Source organism: Haliotis rubra, unplaced genomic scaffold (genome assembly GCF_003918875.1).
Source record: "Haliotis rubra isolate DU_JTF1 unplaced genomic scaffold, ASM391887v1 Scf194, whole genome shotgun sequence".
NCBI lineage: Eukaryota > Metazoa > Mollusca > Gastropoda > Lepetellida > Haliotidae > Haliotis > Haliotis rubra.
Window position 1 is genome coordinate 1,030,992 of NW_025765936.1, and position 12,939 is coordinate 1,043,930.

Here is a 12,939-nt window from a genome sequence, read left to right on the forward strand (position 1 = left end):
GTTGTCTAGGTCCTAAATTTGTCTTGGGATTTCACATGTATCTTCCAGCCATAAATCCTTTTTGGTCTTCGTTATTGAACAGATTTACCACAGTTTTAAACCTTTGTTATATCGCTATCGATGCGTCTTTATACCATAATGTATTACCCATATGGTGAAACATAACCAGTGTCACATATATCATATGTGCAACTGTGCACATATCACTTCTGCCTAGCAACCATCTGTAGCCTAGCAACCATCTGTAGCCTAGCAACCATCTGTATTAAACATTTAAACAATAAACCATGATCGTCATATTTGTTTTACAGCACAAATGTACATGAATAAAATGGATAATAAAGAACTTATTACAGTCGAGCAAGTGTGTCATATGACTCATATGAGACTCGTGTAAATTATGTATTGCTCTCGATCTCACTCTGGCTTTACAAAATTTCACACAGGTTTCGTATAAGTCGTATGACCCATTGCTCGTGTAATAATCTCTATATAACGTGTGTAGTCCCAAAACATTTCAAGTAAATTTAAGTCTACCAGGTTTTTAATCGTAGTATTTTTGTCTTTTTAATGTATGGCGAAATCTTAGCATAAACGCCAATGGCTGAAGGGATGGTGTAAATCCAGCTAGGGTCCATGCAGGTAGCAAAAGTAATGTAAGTCCCCATGGGCCCTAGTATGGTGATCTACCTTCAGTTGTTGGGGATCAATAGCCCATTTCTACATTGTATTGTCCAAATATAATTTTCTACTTTTGAATATATATGCTAGCTAGTGTTACCTCATTTGTGATAACCTAGTAATTTTTCTCTCATTCGTTGACAGGGTTTTATATATTATATGTATGTATTATGAATTTCGAACAAGTCACGATATGACTGAACATATTGCCGATGTGACTTTAAATCTTAACTAACTCACTCTATATAATGTGTATATACAAGAGAAATGACGAGGTACTGTTTGGTCGTATCACGCAATACAAACAATGGGTGATTGCCGGATACATTGCAGTTGTTGAGCCAGTGAACATTGTTGCAATACACACAATGGGTGATTGCCGGATACATTGCAGTGTTTGAGCCAGTGAACATTGTTGCAATACACACAATGGGTGATTGCCAGATATATTGTAGTTGTTGTGCCAGTGAACATTGTTGCAATACACACAATGGGTGATTGCTGGATACATTGTAATTGTTGTGCCAGTGAACATTGTTGCAATACACACAATGGGTGATTGCCGGATACATTGTAGTTGTTGTGCCAGTGAACATTGTTGCAATACACACAATGGGTGATTGCCGGATACATTGTAGTTGTTGTGCCAGTGAACATTGTTGCAATACACACAGTGGGTGATTGCCGGATACATTGTAGTTGTTGTGCCAGTAAACATTGTTGCAATACACACAAGGGGTGATTGCCGGATATATTGTAGTTGTTGTGCCAGTGAACATTGTTGCAATACACACAAGGGGTGATTGCCGGATACATTGTAGTTGTTGTGCCAGTGAACATTGTTGCAATACACACAATGGGTGATTGCCGGATACATTGTAGTTATTGTGCCAGTGAACATTGTTGCAATACACACAAGGGGTGATTGCCGGATACATTGTAGTTGTTGTGCCAGTGAACATTGTTGCAATACACACAAGGGGTGATTGCCGGATACATTGTAGTTGTTGTGCCAGTGAACATTGTTGCAATACACACAATGGGTGATTGCTGGATACATTGTAGTTGTTGTGCCAGTGAACATTGTTGCAATACACGGTTCAAAAATGGATTAAAGTGTTCGAAAATATGCTTTCGTGTGTCAAATGTACTCGACTGACTAGCATATCGTATCTGCAAATGCCTTGAGTGAATTGAGTTAAAGTTTTACGTTGCATTGGCATTATTTCAGCCATATAGCGAGGCAGCTCTTCTGTAACACTTCCTGATCGTGACAGAACAGAAACAGTCCAACAGTGGATCAATAGTTGGGAGACAGAGATTCATTGTAGGCAGTTCTGTGAGCTGTGTGCATTCTGCTTCGAAAGGTATTTCAATTGTGACGGATTTATCAAATCGGAGGTGCAGGACCACTATCATGATGGCCCTGGGCTTCAAACCATACATGTCCTATGTCAATAAACACCTGCAGAAAAAAGTAGGTTCCCATCTGATACACTTTTGATTTTAGTGAGGAATATGTTTGCCCGTTGATCTAGTTCAACTTTTTCTGGTACCTGTAAATGGTGACTTTGGCTTGACAGAACTGGATGCTTGATTTTAAGGATTATTGCCTCATCAGCGTACTAATCATTGATTATCAATAGTTGTGTGTAATTATATTTGTCCTGCAAAATCTCGAGAGACAATTACTCTCCTATACAAGTACGTATGGACTTGAATACACAATGCCACCCGGAAAGTGGTCAAACGCAGCACACTTTATATTTGGGAGTACGCTTTCTCAGTAAAGTACAGTTTCTAGTACTTTTGTTGGGTTGAGTCCCAACCGGGATTCGAACTCACACTCACGGAGTCAGGCACCTATTCGCCAGCACACAAAGTCAGCCGTCTAAGCCGCTTCCACAAAATAAAATCGGATAAAAAATGGGACGCACTCGCAATGAGCTCTTGGGCAAGTTCTTTTGTAGTTTTGTATGTTGTTTAACGCCGCAATCAGACAATCCAGTGATCAACAGCATGAGCATCGATCTACTAATAAATATATATTTATCAATCATGGTTCAGTTAATACTGCATGTATGAGCATATCAAAGTGTATGTATACATTTATGTTTGTTTGTATAATTGTTTTTGTGTGTATGCATAGATTATCTTACACCTCCAGTGAAAAATATCAGTCGCATATATGATTTAAACAATATTTATTCATTATTAAATGAACGGATTGGTAAACAGGCTATAAGCCTATAAAAATACCTCTCCGAATACAATGCGATGGGAAACATTTTATATACATTCATCATTACAGACAAGAGAACACACCATTTGAGGAGTAAAAGACTTAATGAAAAAGACAGTAGTATAATTAATCAATTAGGTAAAAAATCGTTTTGTTAAGGTAAAATAGTCATGTACAGATTTTACAATATTTTCATTGATTTCGTCAGAATATGAGTAACTTCCACATAGTACAGATTGAATATTAAAACCATTTATGTAATAGAAACACTTCGATCGAATTGTATTAAAATTTGGACAGATAAATAGAAAATGAATGGCATCTTCATAATGATGGCCACAAGTGCAAGTAGACGTATTTTGAAGAAAACAATCACATTTATGTGCGTTTAAGTCACTACAGCCAAGTCTTAACTTACAATGAATTATTTGATTAAATTTATTACCAGTGTTTCTGAAGACATGATGTACGTTGGATGAGACAGTTCGATCAAAGTGTTTCTTGAACATGGCAACGGAATCTATGTTTCTTATATCATTATCTAACTTGTTCCACTCCATCACAGAGGATGGTAAAAAAGATTTTATATGTTTCCGTACGACATAATGGTACTTGAAGCATATTACTAGATCTAGATCCATATGTGGATACAGAGGATATGTTTATTGGAATTAGATCTGATAAATACTTTGGAGTTTTATTATCGAACATTTTATGAAAATACATACATTTGGTGATTTTTACGACGTTCCCTTAATGATGAAAAACCAGTTTCATGGTAGATTTTGGAATGACAAACTCCTCTAACTGATCCACATATGGTTCTTAAAGCATCTAAGTGAAGTTTTTCTAACAATAACTCTTGAGTTTGTGTACAGTTGTTCCAAATATAATCACAATTGTCAAAAAGTGGTAAAACAAATGAACTATACAGGGTTTGGAGGGTTTTCCTCTGAAGGCGGTATTTCAGACTTCTTAAACAATTGATCATAGGACTGACTTTAGAAATAATATCATCTATATGTATATTCCAGTGGCCATCACTTTGTAAAGTCAGCCCCAGATGTTTATGAGTGTCAACAGACTTTATCGGTATATCATTCATTATAAGATCTGGCATTGATGTTACTGTTTTCTTTCTAGAAAAAATGATAGATTCAGTTTTATTGGGATTAAAGTTTACTTTCCATATCTGGGCCCATTTAGCTATTATTTCTAAATCATCGTTTAACATATTTGAAGATACCATAGGGTCATCAATTATCACATATTATCACAGTCGCATATATATGTGTAGCTGTACTGGAATTGTTTTAGAATTTTAATACCTATTTCTATTTTTTCTAACTTCTCTCTCATTTTGTATGCATAATAGATAAAACGAGCTAGATTATTTATGTCTTCAGATTTGTTTTGTTTAAGGATATTGCTAATTTTAAAACAATATCATATTAACTTGCAAATTCTAAGGCAAAAATCTACCCCAAAGTTCTTTATAAGCTGGATATTTCAGCAAAAAGTGGTATTCATCTTCTAAATCTACTTTACATACAGGACAATTTCTTTGAGATACATCAATATTATGCCACCTTACCACGTTATTCTTTAAACGTAAGACACCAGCTCTGAATTTGACCAATACTTTACGGAATATATGTTCCAAGTCTGAAGACAGATACCCCTCTGGCTCAAGAAGACTCTTATATTCTGTATATAACTTCTAACGTGAACTGTTTTCAAGAGTAAACGTCCAATTTTGGTGAAACATGTTGATGAGTACATAATAAATTCGCAATAGTTCTCTGTGTGCGACATCATCTTCTTAGTTGCTGTTACACCATACTTTCAAACTCCCCGTCCTCATTATGTATGGCTGTATGGCAATGGTTTACAGAAAAATGAAATGATATAGTGCCTTAATGTCAAATGTTTAATTGAAGTATTGCAACAACGTTTTGCGAACATAATGATAAAGGTAAGAGTATAACATGATTTTCATGGTCAGTGTTGTTTGCTTCAACAGAATGCACTTCAGTTCAGTATGTAACAAGAAGATTAAGTCATCAATATCCCCCTTAATGGCAAAATACTCTTTATGAATATGTCTACGAGTTATGATTATGTCAAATGTTTTGGTGTGTATATAGAAAAGTTGAAGGAGAGTATTGAAAGGTTTTTAAAGTTCTCCTCAAGAAAGGAGCACTACCATCAATTTCAGTCTAAGCCAAAATTGTTGCCACGGAAACGCCAAAAATATTTTATTCAGAATTAAAAAACTACCAAAAGGCACCAGTACACCACCAGATCTATCCAAGTGCCATGTTTGGTGAAGAAATATTGAATACCCACGCAAAACGCGTTGCGGGGGATAATTAGTGTCACTGTATGTCAGTGATTCATTCAGATTCAACTCCGATATAACCATGTGTTAACATGAACTATTGCAAAATGAAACAAATACATGAGTGAACTACTTGAGCTTAAAATCTCATGTGACCTCCAATAACGTAGATCCATGACAATAATGGCATTTTTCAGTCCTACAATATTTAAGACTTGTGCCTTTATGATAAATTGATAACATATGTCTCATTATTAAAGAACAAATAAACTTTGTTTTTTTGTACTCTTTTAACTATTACATATGAAAGATTTGTGGTTAGACTTATGCGGAACACCAAATTCATTCTTAAAAAACTTGTGGTTAATTAATACCGAGCGATTAAAAGTTGCCTGCTTCACTCTCGCCCGCCAACGAAACCACAGACAGGTTACGTAACTCTGTCGCCAGAGCACTGCAGTGACGTCATATGAGGAACGATTTTCAGTTAGTTGTATAGAAAGTGTGTAGCACGCTCATCATTTTGATGATTTCTCGACATCAACGACGACATGCCGAATCGTTGCTTTGTCGTCAATTGCTCCTAGGGGTCGGGCGATGGTGTCACCATGCACAGATTTCCACAAGACCCCGAAGTTCGTGCTAAATGGGTTATGTTTGTTAGTGCGAAGCGAGCGTTGTGGAAGCCTGAAACGATATCTTACTTATGTTCAGATCGCTTCACGGAAGTTAAAGAATCAAAACTACTTACTAGTCGTAGTAAAATATGTATATGATTGATGACCATAAAGATTTTCCATGACACAATTTGTAACATAACGATTTCTTCCTCGGAAGCGAGGTTGTGGTCGAAGTAACAATAATATTGTAAGTAGTATTATATTGACACCCACCTCGCTGCCACGAGAGAAATTGTTATGTTATAAGCTATGTCATGCAAAATCCTATTGGCCATCAATCAAATACATATTTTACTACCAGTAGAAAGTAGTTTTGATTTTGTAACTCGGTGAAAACAAACCTAAATAGCATTTATCCTCAGACTGGCGGATGTTCGCGACAGGGCGCCGCCATTTTTGAAAATCGTAAAGTGACGGGCTAAAGTCTGTTAGAATTAATGAGATTATGGTTTGTTTTCATCAAGTTAGAAAATCAAAACTACTTTCTACTCGTAGTTCAATATGTATTGGAATCATAACCAAAAGGATTTTACATGACACAACTTATAACATAACGATTTCTTCCACGGAAGTGAGGTGGGGGTCGAAGTCACAATACTGCGCGACAAATTTCTTGCTACATTTACATGGTTAAAGTCCACTCACCAGTATTAAAGTTATAGGAACAATGTCAGGCTATTACCTTGTTCGAGGAATGTATCCATCAATATCCACAAAAACGAGTGATATGCCATTCATCGGCAGCTGTTCCAAGTGATGTGTCTTTTAACAGTTTAATATACGAAAAAGTGATAAATCTTTTCAGGTATTTCACATTGGTGTATAGTCTCATTGGTCACCCAAGATAGCACACCTGGCAACTAATTGCATAATGTCCGCCTTTCTTTAAAAACAGTAATTTAGTTAGCCAAGAATGGGTAATCAATCAATGTATTGGCGGTTAATCCTTTGAAAGAAGGACGTAACGTTGTTTTTACGCAGACACCGACACGACAGAGTGTATTCAGTATAGATTAGTAAATCTACATACATAAACACTACCTTTTGACAAATCCGCTGTGTAAGATAAAGTAATTAATCAATCAGCGTGTTATTGGTTAATCCTTTGATCGATGTTTATAATGTTGAATATTTACTCCAGACACAAGAAATGCCAAATGGGAACCTTTGTCGGGTTATCTAAGTGTGTTACCACTAATTATACCTGTTATAAATTCATTAACTGACCGGGGCGGTGGGGTAGCCTAATGGTTAAAGCGTTGGCTCGTCACGCCGAAGACCCGGGTTCGAATCCCCACATGGGCACAATGTGTGAAGCCCATTTCTGGTGTCCCCGACCGTGATGTTGCTGGAATATTGCTAAAAGCGGCGTAAAACCAAACTCAGTCAGTCAGTCATTAACTGACCATCAAGTGAATGATGACAAATAACATGTGTAGGTTCATACCACCTAACACGGGTTACAACAAGGGAGTATTAATTGCTGTATTGCATGTGAAAACTTATGGGCCGACACTGTTTTGAGAAAACAAACAGATTTTTACATGACATGATTAAATATCGAGGTAAAAAACCAACAGAAATGGGATCAATTTGGATCAGTCATTAAACAAATAAGGCCTAACGACACCAAGCGATTTTGACAGAATCGTCTATGAAAACAAGTTGTAACTCGGAAACTAGGCAAAGCAGGAGACAAAATTAATTGACAGTAGATTGTGAGAACAAATAACTTTCATCTTCCACAACAGTTGTCACGATTTCAGGTTTATACAAACCTGTAAACAAGATAATTTACCCCCTGAAATGTAGATGAATTCTCACATCTATTCCTCATATGACGTCACAGAGACGCCCCGCTCTGATTGGTTGAAATTTCGTTCGCGGGTGAGAATTGTGCACTGTTGTCAAAAAGGTCGATTTAAGTTAATTAAAGACCGAAGTGGGTAGTTTTAATGACGGGGTTTCATTTATAGCGATGCCAGTTAGTGATTTATGTATTTGTACCCCCCTAGAGTATATGTGATCTTTAAGACGTATGCAGCTATCTGGAATTCAGATATTTGAGAATGTCAACTGTAGTTATCATGAAATTTCAATGCTTGCTGATCTCGTCTGACATTAAGCGACGACAATTATACGCTTCCAATCAATGGATTACCCACACTTGTTGTGTAATTCATGCTGGATATATCAGGTGTCTGTTGGCCTATAGCTGATATTTCAGGCACTGAGGTCTGTTACTGTATAATACACACATACATCCAGACAGAAGCCCACTACGAAAGTTGCAGGATGACACTTGCTCTGATGATGCTGATGTTGGGTTTTCTTAGTGTTTGTAATGAGATTCATGGCCGAGGACAATCAGCCTCCAGCAAGACACAGATTGCATGTAGCCAGTTGAGGGCGTCCCACTGTTCTCATGCAATCGGATGGGATCTCCGGTGTGCCCCAGTAGCACTCAAAGTGACAAGAAAGTCGAAAGGCAGGCCTCCAGGTTTGTGCCAGAATGGAATCACTTGCATGTGGCACCAGCGTTCAATATAAGCACTTGTGGAGGGAACATTTCGCACAGATGTTTAAATTTGTATATGTTATTACAGCTCGCAGTCAGTATATGTGTCGATTTATTTTCCATAGTAAGCTGCAGGATATTTTGAACGAGGGCTCAGAGTGACAAGGAAGTCAAATGGCAGGCCTCCAGCCTTGTGCCAGAATTGAATCGTTGCAGGTTGCGCCAGTATTTGCAATAAGTGCTCGTTGTTCGTTCATTTTCTGTCTGTGTATTGTTTTACGATGTGGGTGTATGGCTAAGCCTCTTCGTATTCATGGAATATCAACTCGAAGTCTCAATTGTTTAATCCAGAACTCCACTGTTACAACACGGTTCCAACACATAGATGAAAGTCAGTTGCGACTTGATGAAACATTCATGAGAAATAGATGTACTTGCGTTGAAACTAAAGCATAGCATTTGCGAGTCCTAGAATAAAGTGATTTGAAACGTTAGGTGAAACTTGCCTGGCGAATACAGACTTTAACATGCCTATTTCTGCAAAACAAACCTTCAAAATTATCACTTCATGACGCAGACTGCGTGGCTTCCTTTTAACCGTCGACTTCCGCTCATAACGTCCCCAATAAGAGTTATTCCCCTTGATACCAAAATTAGCGTAAGCAGCGAGTTGCAGTCTACTTGATAAAACTTAATGTCTCTGAATACTTAATTTCAATACAGTCTGACCATTGATTTCTATTTTGAATGAGTGTTTATTCAGTCAATATGTGTATATTTGAAATGAGGGTGTTAAGAGGTTCGTCAGAGGCTTCAGCTTCTTCACTTTGTTTTGATGGCGGCCTGACCATTGGCGTTTTGTCCACCCCTTTACTAGGTGTGGTGACTTAATCGCCGTGCTCCGTGTTCTGTGCTCTGTGATATCGCTGATTCAGAACACCCAAACTATTAAGTCGCCATGCTCTGTGTTCTGTGCTCTGTGATATAGCCTCAAACTCGTACCTTATGAGGATGAAATATCTTCTTTTTTTTTGTTTTGATTCTCCATACATCCAGGTCATACAGTTCATTACATAACGGGTTGGTATAAACACGATTCGCAAATATATACAAAGTCGATTAACAGGCAAGTGTGCATTCAGGTGGAAATGAATAGGTACTTGGAAATATAATAGCAGTACATTATATATAGCGCTAGGTTAACAGAACAGATTGTGACATAGTGACTAAACTTTTGTGAAGCTGTCATATTTGCAATTTGAATAGGCATTAAAACGTTCAGCATAATATGTTGTCTTTACGTCTTCTATAATGTAGTTCAAATTTGGTGTTTTATCTCTTTGTTTCATTTTGTATATATTATATTTTACTACTGTTATTATCAAATTCAGAACATGGTTTCTCTTTTCACAATATCCTAGAATAATATTTTTCTTTGAAAAGATAATATTTGACCCTGTGTTTTCGAATATCCATTCTTCTATTTTCTTCCAAATAGTTTTTATGACTTTACAGTCACAAAATAGATGTAGAATTGATTCTTTCTCGGATTTGCAATATTTCATTTTTGTTAGCAAATCATTTGTTGGCAGAAACCTATGCAGTATGCTGTATTGAAACGAAGAGTGTTTTACACTATTATACGATTTACAGGTTGTTTTTCTATCGCTTCCCATATGTTATCGTCAATAGACTCATTAAGTTCTTTTGCCACTTGTTTCTATATATTAAAGGTTTTCTAGATTTACCATATATGAGTATGTCATAGATATCTCTACATCCTTTTGGGTTTCCTACTATATTTCGTAAAAGATAGGGCAAGATCGGAGCTTGGATTTTCTCTTCAATATGGATGTTTATGGATTTGCAGTAGTATTTAATTGATTCCACTATTCCTTGACGCTCTAGGAAGTTAGTTTTGCACCCAAACGGTTTTTTAATTGTTCCACCGTTAAAAAGTTACCTTGGGCGTCAAACATGTCGTTTATATAAGTAATCCCTTTGCTTGAATAATGTTTATAATTGATTGGTTTTCCATTTATTTTAATATTGTCATTTAACCATAAGGGTTGGGATAAATGATCACATGCATTTTTTGCTTTTTCTGCTTTTCTGGTTACGAATTTACCCCATGATTTCAAAGTGTCTTTCCAAAAGTGATTTGTTTCTTGTGTTATTACTTATATTACTTATTCAAGTATGTGTGTTTCGCATGTTTGTATAAAGCTGTCGATGTCCCAATGTGTCTTCGTTTGCAATTTCCTTACTTTTGAATCTGAGTTGGTGAGTCTTTTAATCCATGATATTTTTTGTGATTGAATAAGATTTTATATCTCTTGGGCTCGTATTCCCCCGTATTCATAACTCTTTGTGATAGTTTCTCGATTGACTTTGTCGGGTTTGTTTTTCCATATAAATTTATAGCAGAGCTGCTCAATTTCCTTAATCATTTGACTGACTGACTGACTGAGTTTGGTTTTACGCCGCTTTTAGCAATATTCCAGCAATATCACGGCGGGGGACACCAGAAATGGGCTTCACTCATTGTACCCATTAATCATTTGATCATTTGGGTTGAGTAGAGTTACAAATAAATGATTAAGTTGCGGTAAAGTAAACGTTTCAATATGGTATTTCTACCTAAGGGAGTTAGATCTCTTGCTAGCCATTGATTCATTGATATTTTGAGAGTCTATCTTTATATACTAGGCACATAAAGAAACTGTGCATACAAAAATTTAAAATCTAAATTTTTCAAACCTGTGTAGACACATAAGGATTTAAACTCAGAGATTAGTGACATGTATCCAACATGCATGCACGTGCCACGTTCCGTGATGTCAGTGGGTTCGTCCTTGAGACGTGCAATACATTGTTGTACGTGCATTCCGGGAAAGAGAAACCGAACAAATGAATGCCACACAATACTGTCACTTTGCAAAGCTCAACCCCTGCCCTTGCGATCGTTAAAAAAATGAAACGACTATTGAGACGCATAGCATGCCAAGGCTCACGTCTGCACAACGTCATGAGGCCATTGGGGTGGTCCGAGGGGGAATGTCTCAATGACAAGTGGCTGCACATTTCCACTGCCACCGGAACACCATTTCTGCACTGGTGAGACGCTACCAGAACACAACTGACGTCATCGATCGGCCACGTTCTGGACGTCCACGTGTAACAACGCCAAGACAGGACAGATGGATAGGGTGACCCATCTTCGCCACAGGTTTCAGACTGCAGTGGTGACTACCCGAACCATCCCAGGACCTCGCCGTATCCACCCCAACACAGTTCGACAACGTTTAAGTCATCACGGGATCAGACCACGACGTCCCGCCATACGGCCTATCCTGACACAACGTCATCGACAAGCTCGCCGAATGTGGTGCCGAAATCATGTCCGCAGACCCTTGTTTTGGTGGAGAAATGTTGTTTTTACAGATGAGTCCAGGTTTAACATTTCCCATATTGATGGACGTCAACGTGCCTATAGACGCGTGGGAGAACGTTATGCACAGGCCTGTGTCGTGGAGAGGAATCGCTTTGGTGGTGGTTCCGTGATGCTTTGGGGTGGAATAACAGCACGCCAAAGAACTCCTTTGGTGATTGTTCAGGGCAACAAAACTGGTGTGGGCTACAGGGATCAGATTCTTCGACCTGTGGCAATTTCTTTTCTGCAACGTCATGGCCCTGGGTTAACATTCCAACAGGACAATGCCCGCCCTCATACGGCAAGGGTTGCTATGGATTTTTGCAACACCACAACGTTGACTTACTGCCTTGGCCTGCAAATTCACCGGATCTCTCCCCGATAGAGCATGTTTGGGACGAGATGGATCGACGTCTACGCCGTCTTCTTCATCCGCCAGATAACGTCCTTGACCTTGGAACAGAACTTGAGAGAATCTGGCGTGACATCCCACAAGCCTTCCTTGCACGTTTGATAGGCTCTATGCGTCGTCGATGCACTTTTTTTTCAATGCTGATGGTGGACATACACGTTATTGAGCTTGTGACATGGTCGTTTGACCCCTGTCCCGCTTGTGGACTCGTGACGTCATTGTGATTGACTTTCAATTGAAATTCTCCCGACTTGTTATGGTCTCATGATCCCTCCATTAAAGTTTATACGTACCTTTGACATTGTTATCGTACTTATCAATTGGGATAATATTTTGACACTGCACAGTTTCTTTATGTGGCTAGTATAGTTGCGTTCAACCATTTCTGCGATGTTGTGAGTAAATACAATTCCTAATAGTGTAAACAAGTCAATCTCCACGTCTAAATTCCAGTTTCTGCATAATTTTCTTTTAGAGTTTTTTTCTGAGCCTATCCATAATACCTGTGTTTTGTTTACATTTATTTTTAAGCCTGAAAATGAGGCATATTTACTAAGAATTTCTTATGTCACCTGTAAACATTCTTCAGTGCCATCTAGTATCAATGAAGTATCATCAGCGTATTGGGAAAT

The 12,939-nt window shown here is 37.9% G+C and overlaps 1 long non-coding RNA gene across 1 annotated transcript; it reads left to right on the forward strand.

Moving 5' to 3' along the window:
• The first annotated feature begins 136 nt into the window (after positions 1-136).
• On the forward strand, positions 137-12,863 carry LOC124274752. Its single transcript, XR_006898013.1, has 2 exons — positions 137-226; positions 12,761-12,863. It is a non-coding gene; the product is annotated as an uncharacterized LOC124274752 (long non-coding RNA).
• Positions 12,864-12,939: the final 76 nt, after the last annotated feature.